General features: G+C 40.0%; 1 protein-coding gene and 1 pseudogene across 2 annotated transcripts in view; one reads left to right on the top strand and one right to left on the bottom strand.

Moving 5' to 3' along the window:
* NCKAP5 (NCK associated protein 5) overlaps positions 1-19,109 on the top strand; it is a 1,340,286-nt gene that overhangs the window by 98,532 nt on the left and 1,222,645 nt on the right. The window lies entirely within an intron of this gene.
* Positions 8,901-18,877, bottom strand: LOC119543683 (annotated as a pseudogene).

Here is a 19,109-nt window from a genome sequence, read left to right as displayed (position 1 = left end):
AGCAGTATTGGATGAGGAGGTCTTGGAAGGTCTTTCTGAAGATGCAGTATTTTAGCTGAGACTTGAAAGATGAGAAGGCAGCTTGTGGAGAGGAAAAGAGGAATGCTCCAGGGAAAAATAACAAGTTCAGCATGGAGGCAAAGAGAAAAACCAGTCCTGGTAGAAAGAACTGCAAGTTCGAAGCTTTGGTGATGATGAACTTGGCAAGTCAAGCAATGGGAAGTAGACCATGTTGTGAGAACCCGGGGGGACAGACTGCTTTGCTCCATCTTCTAGAGCACAGTTACAGCACAATTGCTCATGATGACATTTTTCTCTTGAAAGGTGGACTGCACCAGCCCACCCTTCCAAATGTCAAGGGCTCAGCCAAGGGGAAGGCAAGGATAATGATGCACATTTCATAGATGAGGCATCCTAGACACACCACAGTGAGGTGATCATCCCATCTCCCAAGATGTCTCAGTCAAAGCCACATGTTCTTTCCTTTACCACAGAAATAATTTCTAGATCTGGCTCTCTGAATCTGGGTTGCCTGCTTTTAAAGAAAGCTTTTCTTTTCTTCATTCCTTCCACTGTGTCTTAAAGAAACCTAGAAGAGGGACATCATTCTTAGTTAATATTAACTTTTGTTATTTGACAATCCTGTGATTTCTTCTTGTTTCCTCTCCTCCCTTCTTTTCCTTATGAAGTTAAGCCTGCCTCCCTCTACTTGGTTTATTCAGCTGCTGTCCCTCCTCAGCAGGTCTCTAGAGATAAAATCTCCCTGGGCAGGAAGGAACACAGCCGTTTTAACATGCAGTGAAAAGGGAGGTAGCTTTAATCACATGGTGCCTTACCAGCATACCCTGGAGAATGGGAATGGTGGGTGCTTTGCTCTTAGCCCCTCCCTTCTGGTTATTCTAACGTTCTCACTTGCCTGGAGGGCAGACGTTGCAAGGATTCTTAGACTTCAGAGAACAGACCAGAAGGTCACATAGAACCTGGTAGCTACTTCAGCTCATTCACCACCATCAGAGATTCTGATTCAGTAGCCCTAGGGTGGGGCCCATGCATTTGCATTTTAAAGAAATTCCACCAATTTGTTTTTCCTAAATCAAATGAAATCTGATTCTGATGATAGAAGTTGTCTGACTGCATTTTTAAATTCAAGTAAATATCTTAATATGAGTTTCAAAGTATCATTAAATATTCTTTGACTACAATTTGAATTTAACATTGTATACCTTTTAACTAGTGTTAAAATTACTGAGAAATAAATTACAGAATGTGTATTGTAAAATGCTAAATAGTGTAGATATAATTAATTTACTCACTTTGATAGTAAGCTGTAAAAACAACAAAAAGTCAAATTGCTGATTCTCATTTACATGTTTAACAATAATCTGGCTCTCAGCCTCCATCTTGGACAGTATTGGGGACCTTTCCTGTCCCAGGAGCCACAGAATCAAGAAGGCCCATCGAGTCTGAAAAGTGAGGAGGGTCCTCTGATACCCCATCTGCCTGTGGCTGCTCCTTAAAGCCTCATTTTCTGAACTCACAGGTGTCCTGTGAAGTCCAACAACTCTGTTGCTTCCTGGCCAGGTTTGGGGGCCTGGGAACTTGTGGGGAACCTCTGGGCTGGGGAGGGCCAGGAACCCTAGTGCCAAGTGCACAGCCTCCCTGGGTAATGAAATAGTCAGTGCCCCCACCCCCCCTTGCAGCCTCCTCTGGGGGCTGCTGGAGAACCGCCTGTGGGTCAGTGCTAACGAGGGAACCCTCAGCCCCCACCCCTTTCCCCAGCAGGGGAGCCTCTCAGGAATCTCATTTATAACAAGAAGTCCTGATTGGACTGACTCCCAGTAACACTGCCTTAGGGAGTTTATGAATTCTGGATGGATGGATAGATGGATGGATGGATGGATGGATGGATGGATGGATGATTTGTTCATTCATTCATCCATCTGGTAAGCATTTGGTGACCCCCTACTCAGTGCCAGGCCTGATTCTAGATATTGAGGATGGAGCAGTGAGCCAGATAGACAGACGCCCTGGCCCTCATGGAGCTTACATTTCTCCTGGGGGAGGTAGACAGGAAATAAATCAACAGAGAAACATACCTAATATGGTGTCAGGTGGTGATGAGGAAAAAGGAACAGGGTAAAGGGAAGAGGTGCTACTTTAAAAGGGTGATCCAGGCTTCTCGGGGAAGTTGATATTTGGGGCCAGACCCATTCAATAAGTGAGCAGATTCTCCAGGGAAGAGGGTTCAGAGCAGAGGACCAGCAAGTACACGGGCCCCTAGGCTGGTTTGGCGTTTCTGAAGCACAGAGGGCAGCCAGGGTGGCTGGAGCAGAAGAGGCAAGCAAGAGTGGACATCGGCTGGCAGGGGGCATTTGGGCCAGGGAAGGACGGATTGTATTGGATTGTGAAGGATGAGCCCCTTAGGGTGCTGGCAATGTCTAGCACAGGATGTACTGCTGCTCTCCTGGCCAGAGCCTCTCGGACTCCTTCAACCAGCTCTGTGTGCCTCCCCTTCTGAGGATGCTCCAGAGCCCAAGGAGAACCCAAGGAGCTGGAAGGCACCTTCTGATTGTGTGGCCTTGGGAGAGGTGCTTGTGCCATCTGAGCTTCAGCTTCCTTGTGTGTGACCCGGTGTGAGCAAACCTTTCCAGGTTTTCATGCCAATTAAATGCCACAAAGCCCATAAAATGCCTGGTACACAGTAGTTGCCCAACAAATGTCATAGTCTTCCTTTCCTGTACCACCCTTAGATATTAAAGTTCCCCGCCCTTTCTTTACAGCCCCAAGCCAGTGCTGACTGATGCAGGTGTGTCGCTTCCCTCTTGCTGCTCCCTACTCTCTTAGTGCTGTGTTGACGCTCGTCCTGAGTCTTTGGTTCAAGTTCTGCTTCATGGAGTACCCACCCAGTTGGCCCTCCCTTTGTCAGACCACACACCCGGCACCCCCCACGGAGAGCGGCCTGGCACCCTCCAGCAGGGATTCTTTGCCCTGAGTTTCTGAATTTTAATAAATCTCTCTATCTCTGAGAGTTCAAAGTACTGATCTGGGGAGGCTGCTGGGTCTGCTACAGTGCAGATTTTCTTGTCCAAGAGACTTCAGTTTTGGTCTTGGCACTGGCACCTGCTGATTATGTGGCCTTGGGTGAGGTGCTTGTGCCGTCTGAGCTTTAGCTTCCTTGTGTGTGACCCGGTGTGAGCAAACCTTTCCAAGTTTTCATGCCAGTTAAATGCCACAAAGCCCATAAAATGCCCGGTACACAGTAGTTGCCCAACAAATGCCATAGTCTTCCTCTCCTGTACCACCCTTAGATATTAAAGTTCCCCACCCTTTCTTCAAGGAGCTGTGGAAGGGCTTTAAAAAATAATTGCAATTAAAGCCAGCGTTAATTCCACATTTATTAACTTATCAGAGATGGTGCTAAGCATGTTACATGTGTCCTTCTGAGCATATTTAACAGCTCTCTTGTGTTTCTGTGATTCACTTTAAACCCCTGAACTGAACAATGTGCTATTGTGTGTGTGTTATTTATGGTAAACATCAGCCCAGGTGCAGCTGTCATTCTGAGGTGGGGTGGCTTCCCCTGGAGTGGCCAGCTGACGTTCTAACCAGAAATCCTCTTCAGAGGGCTAATGCAGGCTGTGTTCAGCATCTCCAGCAATATCAGATGCTTTGCTAATTAGCTTGGAAAATGTTAGAAATGTTTCTTTATTGGTGAAATTAGTGGCTTGTTCAGTAGTATGATAATGTTAGAAATGGGTTTTCAGTGGTGAAATAAAGATCTTCAAGATATTTGAACTCAATAAAATATTTTAGAGCTACTCCCTGTGCTTGTAGGGTATAAAGACCCGGAGGGCCCATGGCCAGAATCCTTAAAAATAACTCAGGAAGCTAAATTCCTAAGATGTTCAGTACCCAGCCCTGGTGGCTGATGCAAGTGGTAACGTAAACAGGCTCCTGCTCCAGCATTCACTGTGCATCTGCCTTGAGCGAGTCTTTAACGCAAAATTTGAAGCACTCAAGGGACAGAGAGCTGGGATATCATGGAGCATGCAAAACAGGTTTTACAACCACTTTTGGATTGTTTGCTAATAAATGTGCAACAAAATTTTGAAATGTTCTTCCCTTTTAACCTGGTGGCTCAATTGTTGAGGAAAGGCTGACTGAGTTATCACTGTCCCCAAACTTCTTAGGTTGCCTATATCTACCCAGAGGAATCTAGGAAATGTGTATGATGAAACTGGCTTGTGTCAATTCACAATAAATCCTACAAGGGAGGCCCTCTGTTAGAGTTTAGTGACTTATCTGTGGTCACCAGGAAGTGGCAGAGCTTGTTCACTCTGCTTATCTGTCTCCAGAACACCCTCCTCCATTTCTCTCCATGTGTAAGCAATCTTGGCATGATCGACATTTTGGGCTGAATAATTATTTGTTGTGTGGGTCTTTCCTGGCATCGTAAGATGTTTAGCAGCATTCCTGATCTTTATTCATAGAGGCCAGTACTACCCCCTGCCCCAGTTGTGACAACCAGAATCTTTCCAGATACTACCAGATGTCCCCTGGGGAGCAGAGTCACTCCCAGTTGAGGTGCACTGGGCTAAATCCTTCCTCCTCAGCAAAGGGCCACTTCTTCCTAAGAAAAACCATAGCTGTGCTTCAATGAGCACTTACTACGTGTCAGACATCCTGCCCGGAGCTTTACCATGATGATCGGGTATCTGTACCCACAACACAAGCTCAAGGGCATAAGGTGTGGTCACTACAGCCCTTCCAGGTAAGAGTAAGAGTGGTTTGCTCAACGCCACCCTGGAAGGTGTTGAAGACCTTTGTTGGTGTTGAGATGCCTGTGTGCAAGTGTGCCAGTTACAGTGGTGAGGTTCTTTGGGGTAGCTGTCCATAACATCTCACTGCTAGGAGGAGAGTGAGACCTACAGGTCCTGACAGATTGAATGTACAAATTAAGGACAATGACCAGACTGTATGAAAAGAAAAGTCTAACCCACAGCCTCTGTAGCAACCAGTCCAGGAAACCAAACAATGATCTCTTCAGTGATTGGCCCAGAGCAGTCAGCATTTGGTCAGTGACAGTCAGCTTCCCTAATTTTAGACCCTTGATTCCAAATCAGGAGCAAACAGAGAAAGCCAAATAGGTGACCCAAACTGATCACATAAGATGCCCCTTAGTCTAATTAGCCCTCCTCCTGTTTCCCTGTGCCACAACAATCTCCAATCAGAACATACTAAAGCTTTCCCTTTTTTTAACTTCTTTTTAAAAAAATTTTTTGTTAATGTATATACAACATAAAATTTCCTGTTTTAACCACTTCTGAGTATACAATTGAGTGGTATTAATTGCATTCACAATGTTGTGCTACCCTCACCACCATCTGTTACCAAAACATTTTCATCACTACAAACAGAAAGTCTATACGTATTACGCATTAATTTCCCACTCCCCCTCCTGCTGCCCCTGGTAAACTGCAATCTGCTTTCTGTTGCCGTGACTTTGCATAGTATAGTTATTTCATTTAAGTGAAATCATACAATATCTGTACTTTTCTGTCTAGCTTATTTGACTCAACATGATGTCTTCAAGGTTAATCCATGTTGTCACATACATCAGAACTTCATTCCTCAAAATAGCTGAATAGTATTCCATTGCGTGTATATATCACATTGTTTATCCCCTCACTCACTTGGGTTGCTTCCATCTTTTGGCTATTATTAATAATGCTGCTATGAACATTAGGGTACAAATATCTGTTTCAGTCTCTCAGTTGTCCTGGATAGACATGGAATTGCCAGGCCATATGTCAATTCTGTGCTTAATTTTCTGAGGAACCACCACGTGGTTCTCCACAGTGGCTGCACCAGTTTACATTTCCACCAACAGTGAATGCAGTTTCCTGTTTTTATGTATCTTTGCCAACACTTGTTGTTTTCCAATTTTAGTTCTTCTAGTGAAGTGGTTTCTCATTGTGATTTTGATTTGCATTTCCCTTATGTCTGTTCATGTTGAACAAAATCTTTTTGTGGGCTTATTGGCCATGTGTAGATCTTCTTTGGAAAACTATTGACACCCATTTTTAAATTATTTTTTTTTCTCTATCTTCTAGTTGAATTATAGGAGATCTTTATATATTCTGGATATTAAACGCTTATCAGATTCGTGGTTTCTAAATATTTTCTCCCAAACTATAGGTTGTCTTTTAACTTTCTTGGTGATGTCCTTTGAAGCATGAAAATTTTAAATTTTTATGAAGTCCCATTTGTCTTTTTTCTTTTGTTGCTCATGTTTTGGTGTAAAGTCTAAGGATCCATTGCATAATACAACTTCTTGAAGATATTTCTCCATGTTTTCTGCTATGGCCTTTATAGTTTTAACTCTTGTGTTTAGGTCTTTGATCCACTTTGAGTTAATTTTTTCTATATAGTATAAGGTAGGATCCACTTTCATTTTTTTGCATGTGGAGATCCAAAGTTCCTAGCATCTTTGTTGAAGAGACTGTCCTTTCCCCATTGAGTGGGCTTGGCACCCTTGTGAAAATCAAAATTGGCCATAGGTGTGTGGGAATATTTTTGAACTCTCAGTTTTTTTCCATTGGTCCATGTCTTTTCTTGTGCCAATACAACATTATTTTGATACTGTAGCTTTGTAATAAGTTTTGAAGTCGGGAAGTGTGAGTCTTCCAACTTTGTTCTTTTTCAAAATAGTGTTGGCTATTTTGGGACCCTACCTTTCCATATGATTTTTTTTTTTAATTTTGTCAAGTCTATTTATTAATGCATTTCAAGTTTCAAAAAACCGTACATCTTTGCATAATATTTTATTTTTTGCAATTTTTAGTAAAAATTTCCAAAGTTAACAAAAAGATACATTAACCTGACAGTAGTATTAGATCTCATTTGTCTTGATCCTTTTGTTTCACCACATATTGATTTGCAGTGGAAAGAGTTCAGTGCACACATCTCTTTTCAGAAAACATTTAACTTAAACTCAAAGTAAAATAAGGCAATGTATATCTGCCAAAACCCTACCACAGAATAACATTACAAGCAAAAAATTTACGTGTTCCAAAGCTTACCACACTCAAGAAGTTGCTGAGAACTCTTGCAGAATAAAAGTCATCATTTTAGAAATGCAACCCACTTTCAACTTTGCATGGTCCAAAAACAAAGGCATTTAAATGATTTAAAAGCAACTACATACATATCTACCTACTTGTTTGTTTAGAATTATTTATAGTCTATCTGGGGTTTCTTGTACAAAATTTGTCTCTAAATCATGTATAAAAAGCTGTATTTTGAAAAAAGTCATCACATACTGTACAAGTTTACAAGGAAGAGATCCCATCATTTTCTCTAGCATTTTTGACCTTGCTGGCTTACATCACATTATGAGAATGATTGTGTGAACCTTATACTCTTAAGAAAAGAAGAAAAAAAAAAAAAAAAAAAAAAAGGAAAGCACAGAAATCTTTTCAACCTTCCCTAAATTTGCCTCCTATGTGAAGTCAGGAAAAATCATAATGTTTACTTCTAATTTAAGTCATGTGGTTGGAAAACAGAAGCAATAATTATGTCACAAGCTTAAATCTTTTTTTTTGTTATGCCCCCTTTCCATTTCCTGCATAGCAATAAGCCTGTTAATACTTTAAATGCTTTTTCTTTTTTTCTTTAAAATGCCAATTACTTACATCTGTTTAAAAAATGAATTTGGAATTGGACATTTGCTGTTTCATCTTCATTGTTAAAATATTTTGAGGGAGAAATGTCAGAAGGCCCATCTACAATTTTACTACTAGTTGAACAAAATTATTTTTATTTAGTGGTTGCCAATGATCAGTGATGATATGCTGAAATAACTTCAGATATTTTGATAAAATAAAGACAGCTTTCCTTCTCCATATCAGACATAAACAAAAACACAATTAGCATACCTCAGAAATATGTAAAACACAAATAGTAGGCTACAAATTAAAAAAAAAATTTCATTGACAAAATTCTACCAATGTATGAACAAAATTTCACTCATCAATTAAAAAATGGAATAGAATTAGAAAGTTTAAAATAAGTAAGCAGAAGTCAGACATTTACATAAAGAACTAACTCTGAAGTAGTATGCTGCATATGTCCAGTTTGCACAACACTTCTTTAACTGTGTTCTTCTGCATAGTCATTCATGTGCTCTTAGCAGCCATTAGAAGAAGATAAAATGAATATCAGAACCAACTCTATCATAAAAAAAGGGTAAATTGATTCTCATTTCAAAACTGCCTGTGTAAAGCCGTACAGAATCCTGGACCACTGAATACCACCATTCTCTGTTATCCTGAGTATGTCAATTAAACAGTAATTTTTCATTAAAAGCAGAAAAATTTTACAATACAAAGAAACATCCATATTGCAATTTCTGTTTATAATTGCACATAGAAGTACAGGGTATGTAAGAAATACATGTCTGCATATAACAAGGTATGTACATTGGCTTTCCTAGCCTTGATTGTCAGTTGAAAAATCAAAACAAAATAAAACAGAAAATATATGTATTTTAATTGTGAGAAAAGTTTATCAAGAACCAAATTTGTCTGCAAGTGAAGAAAATGCAGCAATGAAGAACCAGGAACAAGGGGCACATAATAATATTCTAAAACTTTGTGCATTAGGTTAAAAATATCTGTCTATCAGAAAACTGGGCTCCTTTTCCAACCTCCCACCCCAAATTGGAATTTTTAGTCTTCAAAATTTAATTCCACCTGGTCTGAGGACATGATCTCTTGCCATTTTTTCTTAGACTGTTATTTGTCAGGTCTTAGTTTGGGGATGATGACTTAATGGGGTTCCTCTTTGGAGTGAAGTTTTCCTGTTGTAGGCACTAGGAAGAACCAAGGCAAAAGCTGCAATTAATTTCTCATATGTCCCATTTGATAACTCTCCCGGGGCCTCTGACGCTGGGGTTGCTGAATGGGCTGTGGAGGTCTCCTCCTCTTTAAAGTGCTTGGAAGTGGTTTAGGAGGAGGCGACTTGGGATTGCTACTTGGAGTATGAGCACTGCATATCTTCATAAATCCAGCCATTAACATGATCAGGGGAATTCCCATAAGCAATACTGCCCACCAATACACTACAATCCATTTAGCAATGTTTTCATAGAGCTCTGGACTAAAAATTGCTTTTTTAAACCTAGCCAGAGCACCATCAGCATCTACTAATCTTCACCACATGAAAACATCGTAGTAGCCTCTAAAATCATTGCAAGGAGGTTGCAGGGTGGTGGTTCGACCACCAAATTGGTTGTTCCACTGCACAGACCCTGTGCTGGAATAAGTTAATGGCTCTATTTTCTTCATACAGCAGACATGGCATAATTCCTTATCATCTTTGCCATCAGAACTGGCACAAGTACACTCCTCCAAGCCATATTCCTCACAGAACCTGCACATTGCCCATTAATGCATACTTGTGTATGCCTATTACAATCTGTAAAATTTGGTTTAGGGTTAGATGCTGGGCAGAGAGCTGTGAAGCCGTTACATATTCATTCTCTCACAGTCTGAATCATCTGACACTTCTCAGACTTTGACTTGAATATACACTGTGCTGTACAGCACGGACCTTACGTGGACTGCAGTGTTTTCCAGGTTTCAGCTTGCATTCCCCACTCTCTGGTTGGTTTGCACCATAGCAGCACTCATCTTTACACTGGTCACTATCGGCACAATCACATTCTTCACCTTGTTCTACCATTCTGTTTCTAAAATTGGTTGGCCAGATTCAACAGAACAGTTGTGTCTCTTCTTCTCAAGAACTTGGCTTATATTTCTAATACTACAAAGCAAGAATTTATTGTTGCTGAGTGTGTCCCCAGATGTTGCTCTTGCATACATGATGTAATTGTCCTTTTCTTTTTGTCCTAAATTCTTAGATTCTACTGGAGTGCACTCTGTTCCAGAATCATGTGGAGATACAAAGTTGTGTCCAACTTCATGAGCAAAAGTAATGTGAGAAACTTTGGGAGATATATGAGACCCATAGTTCTGAACATAATAATTCCAGTGTTTAAGGGACTTCCTACAATCTGAATAGAGCTTACTTCTTTCATGTATTCCTGCAGAGCTTCCTGAAGGTGCTCCAACCCAAGCCAGACCAAGAACACCATCATCAAAATCTCAGTCTGTGAAGACACAGGCCAGACAGTAGTCATCATGATTCTGCTCAGAATTCAATTCCAGAATCTTCTCCACCCCAATGTTTGGGAACCGGAAAGCACTTGTAGGATCCCTCTCACCAGCAGTTGTATTGATTCTCATTTGTTTCACCATGAAACTTATGTTAGGATTCTGGAGAAGCTGGTAGTCTGGTAAATTGTATCAGTCTCTTTAACATGACTGGATATCTGGGCAATTACAGCTTCTCATGTTATTTTAAAAATACATGATTAGTCTGAATATAGAGTTGACAGGTGTTTCTTTCAGCTAAAGTTGTACGTTTTTTCTTAGGCATTCTGGACCATTAGCAGCAAATTTATCTTGAAGTTTCTGTGTTACCTCCTCTACACCAGTCATTTGGTACTTCCTCATCTTTTCAAATACTGAATAATCTTCACATGCCCCACTGTGGACCATATTTATGGGGATAGTGGATGTCATCTTCATGATAAATGACAGAGCAAAATGGCAGGGTTTGGTTTTTAATATATCTCTCTGCTGGCTCAACATAAAATGTGCCACCACGAGTCTGGATGAATCCTTCAAATCCATTAGTGAAAGACCCATGACTAAAAATTCCTTCTTTGTCATAAATATGTCCAGTGTAAACATGAGAGGTATCATAATCAAGTGTACTTTATTTGCTGTTTCTACTTTAAATTCATCACTGAAAAGAAAAGTGTCCCTCTTCATTTGTAGTTTGAAATGTCTTCCATGGACATGGAAATCTAGGCGTAAAAACTGGTCCTCATGAGAAACTGCTCTTTTGGCACACTGGCGTTTTGGTGTAATGAATCCACACCATAAGATAATCCTTCATAATGTCTAATGTATTTATTTAAAGGATTTCCATATTGACCTCCCAGTCCTGCGGCCCAGGAGACCTCCGTATGAATTTGAAGTTTAGCTTGTCCATTTCTTCAAAGAAAGCTACTGGAAATTTTATTGGGATTGTTTTGAGTCTGTAAATCACTTTGGGAAGTATTGACATTTTTACAACATTAAGTCTTCCAAACCATGATCCATGAATAAATGGAATTAGTCCATTTATTTAGGTCTTAAATTTCTTTCAGTAATGTTTTGTAGTTTTTCATGTAGTCCTTTGCAATCTTGATTAAATTTATTCTTAGATGTTTTATTCTTTTAGTTGCTATTGTAAATGGAATTTTTTCTTTACTTCATTTTCAGATTGTTCATTGCTGGTGTATAGAAACATGAATAATTATTGTAAGTTGTTCTTATATCCCATCACTTTGCTGAATTCATTTATTAGCTCTAGTAGTTTTCCTGTAGATTCCTTTCCAATTTGATGCCTTTTATTTCTTTTTCTTTTCTAGTTGCTCTGACTGATACATTGATGGATAGCAGTGGTAAAAGTGGGCATCTTTGTCTTGCTCCTCATCTTAGGGGGAAAACTTCCAGTCTTTCTCTGTTGAGTATGATTTAAGCTCTGGGTTTTTCATATATGCCCTTTATAATGTTGAGGAAGTTCCCTTCTACTCCTAGTTTTTTGAGTGTTTTTATTAAAAAGGAGGCTGGATTTTTTTCAAGTGCCTTTCATCATCAATTGAGATGATCATGTGGTTTTTTTCTTCCTTCTATTAATATAGTTATGTTGAACCAGCTTTGCATTCTTGAGATAAATCCCACTTAGTCATGATGTATAATCCTTTTAATATGTTGGTGAATTCGTTTTAGTAATATTTCAGGATTTTTACATCTATATTCATAAGGGATATTGGCCTTTAATTGTCTTTTTAAGTGCTATTTTTATATATCTTTGGTTTTAGGATAATGCTGGACTCATAGAATTAGTTGGGAAGTGTTCTTTCCCCTTCAATTTTTTGTAGGAGTTTGAGAAGAATTGAGGTTAATTATTCTTTGCATGTTTGCTAGAATTCACCAGCGAAGCCACCTGGTCCAGGAATTTTCTTTGTTGGGAGGTTTTTGATTACTGATTCAATCTCTTTACTGGTTATTGGTCCATTGAAATCTGTTTCCTTTTGAGTCAGGGTAGGTAGTTTGTTTCTAGGAATTGATCCATTTCATCTAGGTATCTAACAGTTTTTCATAGTGTCCTTTTATAATCCTTTTTATGTCTGTGGGGTTGGTAGAAATGTCCTCTCTTTCATTTTTTATTTTAATTATTCAATTATTTGTTCTCCCCCCCCCCCCCCCTTTTTGGTCAGTCTAGCTAAAGGCTTGTCGACTTTACTGATGTTTTTAAAGAACCAGCTTTTGGTTTTGTTGATTCTCTTTATTGATTTTTAATTTTATTTCATTGGCATTCAACAGTTTTATTGTAATATGTCTCAGTATGGATCTATTTGAGTTTATCCTGTTTGAGGTTTGTTGATCTTTTGGGGTAAGTATATTATCATGTCTTTCATAAAATTTTGGAATTTTTCAGCCATTATTTCTTAAAAGATTTTTCTGCTCCTTTCTTTCTTTCTTCACCTTTTGGGACTCTTATACTGTGTATATTGGTATGCTTTGCACCCAGTATAAAGCCTGTTTTTCAGGATTTATTCACTTTTCTACATTCTTTTTTGACTTCTGCTCCTCAGACTAAATGATTTCAATTATCTTATCTTCAAGTTCTCTGATATTGTCTTCCTGCCAGCTCAAATCTGCTGTTGAACCCCTATAGGGAAATTTTTATTTCAGTTCTTGCCTTCAGCTCTGGTATTTTTGTTTGAATACATTTTATGATTTCTATTTTTTTACTGTTATTCTCATTTTGTACATATATGATTTTCCTCATTTCCTTTAATTCTTTTACTGTGTTTTCCTTTAGCTTTGTAAGCACAATTTAGGACAGTTTTTTAGGTCTTTTTCTGATATGACCATGATCTTTGCCTCTTCATTGATGACTTCTGATATAATAATTTGTTCCTTTGAATGTACCATCATTTCCTTTTTCTTTGTGTGCTTTGTAATTTTTTTGTTGAAAACTGGAAATTTTAATGTGTTAACTCTGGAATTTAGTCACTGATGTGTTTGTTCCTTAAGCTTATATCCAACTAGTGTTATGAAAGAGGTTTATTTGAATGTCATGAGCTAACAAGAAAAAATAAATAAATAGAAGAAGAAGAAATGAAAAAAAAACAACAAAAGAAAACATTTTCCCCATTCTTTACAGATTGACTCTGTGTAAGTACTGTCCTTCAGAATTTAACCAGCCTTATAATGAGCCTAAAGAACAGCCTGAGGCAAAATTATAGGGTCCTCTCTGGCCTTTTCTGAGCTTGTGTCTTGTCCTGGGCTTGTTTGTGTGGCCTTATGAATTTCCTGATTTACACAGATTTTCCTACTATCTCCTTCCCCTGGGAAATTCAGTCTTTCCTCCCAGTTTTGAGCACTCTATTGTATATCTTAAAGCAGTTAATCCTTGTCCCAGGCCATTGTGTTTGAATGTTTTCACATGGCATTTTAGGAGCTCTTTGAGCTGCTTCTATGTCCGGAGGACATTCTTGGACTACTAGGGCAGAGGTGAGTGTCCTGATTCAGTCTTTCAGGGTATTACCGGATGGACTGGCACAGATGTACATGTACCTCTATATGCACAGTAGGTTATGCTTCTCCTTACCAGAACTGGGACTAGAGATCCACACTGGGAGCTCTAGGAGGCTTGTTCTGAGCTGAGGAAAGGGTGGGGAAAGAGTCAACAGTGGTTTTATGAAGTCTTCTACCATTTTTACATTGAGTTTTCTTGATTTGGCACTGTGGCTCAGTTACTTCATCCTTTTAACTACTTTTCAGATCCAGAGAAAGATGGGTGTACCAGTTTTTGCTTGTTGTTAAAAAATTGTGAGGGTGTTATCTTACTCTGCCATCTTGGTCTGTTTATTTTCCTTTTTTTTTTTTTTTCACTATAAAACTTTCCTACTCCTCTGCCTGCCTTCGAGTGTCTGCCAAATGTCATTGATGGTCACTGATTCCCTTGTTAAGGCAAGTGCCAATAAATGTCCTCTGTTTGTTCTCATTTGGGTGGTCTTTGCTTATTCCCACAGTCCCCTTCCTACTACCTCTTTAACAGGTAGTGTAGTATAATGAAAGTGAATCTCAGTCCACATTCTGCCACATGCAAGCAAGCACAAAAAAATGTATTGACAGTTTTTGTGCTTGTTTGTGGTAGAATGTGGCCTAAGACTTGCTTGTTCTGGAAGCTTGTGAAAGCCCCAGGCCTCTGTTTCCCAGATGCTTCCACAATACCTTGCCCAAAAGTTTCCACTGGAGACAGAAGAAATAATACTCTACATAAGAGAGTCAAGAGGGCTGGAATCCCCAGATCATAGATGTCCCATCTATAACAATTTTAGGTCACAGGGCTTGCAAAATTCCTATAGTACTATTCATGCAAGGAAGCATGTGCCTGGGCAATATTTCTAGCCTTTCCACATATTTCAGAACACCACTACTTCACCAAGAAAGAATTTATTTTAACATTTCTGATGCTGATTTATAAACCCTCTAGCTAGATTGAAAGGGCTGCCACAGTGCTCTGGGGTGTGAATGTCTGATTAGGGTCTTTCATATGCTAACTAACAGTTTCTGAGGGTGGACTCCTGATTAGGGCACTTCAAATGCCAACTAACAGCAGGCCCCAGAACAGGGTTTTTTAATCTTTTCTGTGCCTTGGGCCCCTTTGGCAGGCTTGTAAAACCTAAAAATTCCTCCTCAGAAAAATGTTGATAAATGCATAAAATTACATAGGAGGAAACTGATTATGTTAAAATGTATATATCAAAATATTGAAAAACAAGTATACCTGCTATAGTAGTACATGTGCTTCTTTATAATTATTCTCCAATAATACATTCGATAATAAGGTCTTTTGGTAGTTATAAATAAGCACTACCATAATTCTGGAGTCATGATGAGCAGATATAATATTTTGAAGTATCTGCAACTATATAATGTGATATTTAATTTGTGTTGGTTACAAAGTCACAGGAACTGCTAAGGTCATCTACATTCATATTTAAAGAAAATGCTAGATTTTGGTTAGAAGTTAGTGAAAATAAAGATGCTTTTTTTCCCCATCCAATTCCACAAACTCCCTTGAATTCTGTCTGGATTCCAGCATAAGAACCTCTCCCCTAGAATGTAAAGTTAAGCTCTTATACAGCGTACTATCGATGCTGAAGTAATTACTGCATGGCATTGTTCCATTTAAGGGTCATGGCCATTTATTTGGTATTTTCCTACCATTTCTTCTTCTCAGTCTTCTAGAAGATGAGTTCCAGGGACAGCAGGGGCTTTGTTCTGCTGACTGCTAAATCTCCAGTGCTACAACAGTGCCTGGTGTATGGTGGGTATTCAGATATTATTGGTTGAATGACTGGATACAGATGGAGACAGCAAGGTGTTCTGTCCTGGATGGGTTTCTCCCATGGAGCAGTCCTGGATAGTGTGCTGGATGCTGACAAAGTCAACACCTCCCTGGGCATAGAGGGAGGGGATATTGGCAGAGCCCTGAGCACTCAATGGGCAGTGGGCTCATGTGTGGCTCTGAGCCCTCCACTGGGCTGCTCCCAGGAGTTCTAGTATGGTGCCCACTTCCTCCTTCTCCAGGACAGTGGCTCCTCTCTCTTCTGGGGACCTCCTTCGGAAGAAGGCTGCCAGCTCTTATTCCCCAGCCCTCTGTGTCCTTCCCTTCCTCTGGTACCAGGTTGCAAGTCTTTCTTTGGCCAAGAGAAATCTTTTCTTCCCTTTTTACTCCACCTCTCTACTCCCAAGCCTTCTTTTTTCTGTTTTCTCCATTAACCTGTAATTCTCTCCTCCCTTCACAAGAGAATTTGAAATCCAGAATCTCAGTCATAAATAATCCCCAAGATATATTGATAGCCTTGTTTTCTTGAGGGCTGAGAAGTCCTCATTTTCAAAACTGCTCCCCAAAGATGAAGGATTATTTGCATTGGAGAGAAAGGGAGAGAGTGACGGAGAGAAAACACAATATGAAAACTGAGTGTTCACAGTTCTTACCACACCTATCTTGTTTGATATAATCTTCATAACTACTCTATAAAATAAATATTATTGGCCCCGTTTTAGAACTAAGGAAACTGAAGATCTAAAGATGAATTTGCCCAAGGCCACACTGTTGGCATTTAACAGAGGAGACTGGATTCATTTCTCCCTGAATCCAAAGCCCACACTCTTTCTTAATTATTATATTCTTTGCCTCTCTAGCCTGGAAACTGCGTGGAGAGGATTGGTAAAATCCGTTCTTGAGTTTGTAGACAGTGCTTCTCATACTATTGATGGTGGAGGCCCAGTTTGTTTTAATTTCCAACCTGTTTCAGATGGATAGGTGGTCTTAATGCACATGATTAGTTCATAGCTCTGGCCACAAAAGAATCCCCAGCAAGTTGCAACAGCTTAACCCTGTTGGCACTGATTGCAGCCTGGGATGTTATGGCAATATCAAATTGCTGTAAGAGTTTGTAATGCTTGCTCCCACTTTCTGTACTTATTTCCTCATGGACTGGTAACAAATGGATGGGCAATGTTCTGCAGACCACACTCTGGGGGTAGCACTGGTGTAGGACAAGGCAACTTGTCCCATAGCCAGGTCTCCAGGCAGACCCTGATGCTAGAGGTGTGGGGCTGCCCGATGAGCCATAGTTCCCCATGCTAAATTCCAGGCAGTCTCTAGATATTTTACAGTTCAGAGAATTCACAGCTGGTTCAAGATAAATACTTTGACAATATCCTCATTCATGGGGAAGAATATCTCTGACTCCTTTGAGATGGTAGATGAAATATTTTCAGTTTCCCCTGTTCCACGTGTGATGTTAATTATATGTATTTATGGCTGTTGCTATGCGTTTTGGCTAAGAGGCAGTTGAATCATTTAAGAGCTGCTGTTTTCAACAAGGACTTGTTAAGGTGTTTGGACATCCTTGCTGTCGGCGATTGTGCCTGTAATTTTTCTTTTCTTGGGCACCCCTGGGGATTTCTGTGTGCTTCCTGGTAAACAGATATATTTAAATAGTCTGCATTTCTTAGGATTATGATTTTTAACTGAAATGCAAACTTGCAAATTGGCTACTATCTTTTTCTATCAGCATTACACACCTGAGGAAACAGCTTTCCAATTTGATTCTTTGAATGTTGGCTTATTTCCTTCTGGGCAGCGTTGTGCAGTGCTGTTTGTGCAAGAGCTCTGCCTCAAGGAACATCTCAGAGCTGGAAACCGCCCTAGCTTGTTAGCCTTTGTGCTTCAGACACACTTTTTTGGTGCCATCCAGTGGCCAATTAAGTTGCACTCAGGTTCTGGAATTGTGACTCTAACTGGTAAACCTAGATCCACATTATTTAAAGAAGATGCCAAACGTTTGAAAAATGGTACTATCTTAAGGTGGTGGCCAAGGAAATGGCTATCCAGAAGAATTTGAAGTTTTCTTGTTAAAGGGCATTATTTAGAGCATGGTCTTGGGAGACTGTCAGATCTGGCCTTGAATCCTGGTTGTAAGGTTTGCCAACTGGTGACCCTGAGCAAGGTATCCAACAGCTACTAAAAAGGAGAGAATAATGGTAATATGGTGTTGAGAATGAAACAAAGTAGCACATTTTCAGGGCATGACATAGTACCTGGCATATGATAATAAGTCGTTAACCAATTCTTATTCTCTTATTATTTGGTGTGCTTAATATAGTGCCTGGCACATAATAGACACTTAATAAATCATTAATAAATAGCACTTAATGGTTGTTATAATAATAACTAATTTAAGGTCATCAATCAATTAGCAAATATTTATTAATGACCTTTTATGCATTCAAAGCCATGCATTGAATCTAGCCCGAGCAAAATGCTTGGGAATGATTATAGGTTCTTTGTCTCCAAACAGCTTAGAATCCATCTAAGTGAGCTGAGACACCCAGAGAACAATGAAGTAGTTTCATAGGGCATAGAAAATCAGAAGTGGAGGATATCGTGGGGAGCAGTGGCTGGGGAAGAGTTAAAGGGGGAAGCAAGGGTTGGGGGGAGCCTGGCTGAATGGAAGGAAAAGGGGTAGAGGAGCAAACTCCTGAGGAAAGAAAGTGCAAGGAATTCTTCTGGATACTAAGGAGACTGGGAGGGTGAAGCAGAGTTTATATAAGGTAAGAGTTGAGTGTCTGTTAAACAGAATGATGAATCATTCTCTGTCCTCTTGTTTCTTATTGTATCTTCTAGTCTGAATATTCTGGGCTCCCCATTCTTTTCTAGTCCTCTTTTCCTGGAATCTACTTTTCTGTTTTCCTCATTGTCCTTCACTAGAATTTTTTTTTCTTTTTCCTTTCATTTTCTCTGATGCGGAGTTAGGGTGTACCAGGGTTCACCAGGAAAGAAGTTCTTAGGTAAGCCAGGCTTTGATGATGTGTGGCCCTTAACAACTCCACTTTCTTCCCTTCCTCCCTCCCCTTCTCCCTCTCTACTTTCCTCCCTCCCTTCCCCTCTCTCCCTGTTACTCCTCTGGCCCTTCCCACTCTATGCCACCTACCCCTGTGCCTTGTTATCACCTACTAAGTTCTACTCAGCATTGGCAGCAGCTCCTCTAGGATGTCTTCCCTGACCAACTCCCCTTCCCTGAGGAGTTCAATTAGGTGTACCTCCTAAGGACTCCCGTGGCATCCTGGGCTTTATTGCTACATGTCCACTGGGAGTCCACAGTGTTCATCATCCTCTCTTAGGGCCCCAGACTGGTAGCAGCTTCATCTTAGCTCTTTCTTTCACCATTGCACTAGCTCCTACAGCTTCTACCTGGAAATGACACCTGTCACTTTTGCTCACATTTTATTGACCAAAGCAAGTCACACGGCCATGCCTAAATTTAAAGGGACTGGGGAATGGCAGGCATACCTGTGCCCAGGAGAACTGGAAGTACTTGGTAGATGACGTGGATGAGCAGCATG

The sequence above is a fragment of the Choloepus didactylus genome, chromosome 9 (assembly GCF_015220235.1).
Source record: "Choloepus didactylus isolate mChoDid1 chromosome 9, mChoDid1.pri, whole genome shotgun sequence".
Lineage (NCBI taxonomy): Eukaryota > Metazoa > Chordata > Mammalia > Pilosa > Megalonychidae > Choloepus > Choloepus didactylus.
The sequence above is the reverse complement of the archived record's forward strand: the minus strand, read 5'-3'. Positions and strand labels throughout refer to the sequence as shown.